The sequence below is a fragment of the Terrapene carolina genome, unplaced genomic scaffold (assembly GCF_002925995.2).
Source record: "Terrapene carolina triunguis isolate 2854851 unplaced genomic scaffold, T_m_triunguis-2.0 Scaffold3188, whole genome shotgun sequence".
Taxonomy (NCBI): Eukaryota; Metazoa; Chordata; order Testudines; family Emydidae; genus Terrapene; species Terrapene triunguis.
In genome coordinates this window covers 1-1,603 of record NW_020667539.1, presented here as the reverse complement: position 1 = coordinate 1,603, position 1,603 = coordinate 1, and the positions used below count along the sequence as shown (strand labels likewise).

Genomic DNA, 1,603 nt, shown 5'->3' with positions numbered 1-1,603 from the left:
AGGGCTGGGGGGTAGGAGTGTCTATGGGGGGACACAGGCAGGGCAGTGGGGTAGGAGTGTCTATGGGGGGCACAAGCAGGGGGGTGGGGGGCTACCCCCTCTCCCTGCTGCGGGGGGTGTGTGGAGAGAGCGCAGGGAAGGCGTGGAGGAGGGGGGTGGCTGTTGGGTGTCTGAGGGGCACAGGGAGGGGGTGGGTGAAGGGAGTTATACTCCTCGCTGGATGACTGTGTGAGGGTCATAGGGAGGGGTGTGAGACCCCTCCCAGCATATGAGTGGAGCTAGTGGGGGGGTGCCTGCATGCTCAGGGATGTGTGGTGTGTGCGCACCTAGACGCAGTGCCTTTCTCTTCAGGGAAGCAGATGTCCATAGGAGGCAGGTATGTGGGAAAGCTGATTTGGGAGGGGGCAGGTGTGCGCTGTGTTTTGAAGGGATGATTTTGAGAAGTGACTGTGGAGCTGTCTGGAGGAAATGTTTTCTGGGGGAAAAGTTGGCTGTGGGCAGAGTGGAGTGATTATGCCCCCAAGAATTCCTCACTATTTACCTTCACAACAGTAGATTGTTTCATGTTCCTTTGCTGGCTGCAGTTGGATGTGTGCACCGCAAAACCTGAAGAACCTCAGTCTGTTCACCAAATTCACCTGTACTCCTTCCCTAAGAAGCATGAAAGATTACACCAGGGTTCATCCGAGACAGTTAATGCTCTGCTATATTGAGTGTGCATTCCAGTCCTTTTCCTTGTTAGCAAGGGCTGGAGGTGCAGCTAGTGCTGCAGGCTGTTCACCTTCAGAGGGGGAGAGTGGTGGTAAGTGATTTCACTGGGGCAGCAAGGAATAAGAGGTTACTGGGTGGGTTGCTGCATTCAGGACTGTGATGAAGTAGTGGATGGTGCTCCATCCTGTGCAGAACCCAGTGTCCCTAGTTCTGAACCAGTTGGGATTCTACATGGGCTCTTTCCTGTTTTTATTCCCCAGGAGCAGCAGCCAAGCTGGACAGATGACTTGCCCCTCTGCCAGCTGTCTGGGGTGGGCTCAGCTCCAAACCGTTCCTACAGTGCAGATGGTAAGGGGACAGAAAGCCACCCATGGGAGGATAACTGGCTGAAATTCAGGTAAGTGGGCTGCAGGTGGAGATAGAAGCTCACAGACGGAGAGGCAGGACAGAAGTGGTGTGTGGCTTTTTACAGTAGGGGTCAGAAATGGGGCAGAATTAGAGTGTACAAGACTTGTTAGGAGAGGCTCACAGTGGTGCTATCCGTCCCTGTTGTTGTGCCTCACACCCGCCCTTAACCCCTCCACCCTGACCCTCTCTGGCAGGAGTGAGAACAACTACTACCTCTATGGGGTCTTCAATGGCTACGATGGCAACCGGGTCACCAACTTCGTGGGCCAGAGGCTCTCCGCGGAGCTGTTGCTGGGCCAGCTAAGTGCAGATCACAGTGATGCTGATGTGCGCCGGGTCCTGCTGCAGGTAATGGAATTCTGGCTGTGGAGACCCCATGCCTCCCCCTGCAACAACATCCCACTCCCCTTTTTGCCTCTGGGTAAACAATGTCCTGCCTCTTAAAGGGCGGGGAGAAGATTGTGGACATCTGGCAGGAGCTGGG

The 1,603-nt window shown here is 55.2% G+C and overlaps 1 long non-coding RNA gene across 1 annotated transcript; it reads left to right on the top strand.

Annotated features, from left to right (window-relative positions):
- The first annotated feature begins 409 nt into the window (after window positions 1–409).
- On the top strand, window positions 410–1,462 carry LOC113408256. Its single transcript, XR_003370276.2, has 3 exons — window positions 410–802; window positions 972–1,108; window positions 1,314–1,462. It is a non-coding gene; the product is annotated as an uncharacterized LOC113408256 (long non-coding RNA).
- The last annotated feature ends 141 nt before the right edge of the window (window positions 1,463–1,603 follow it).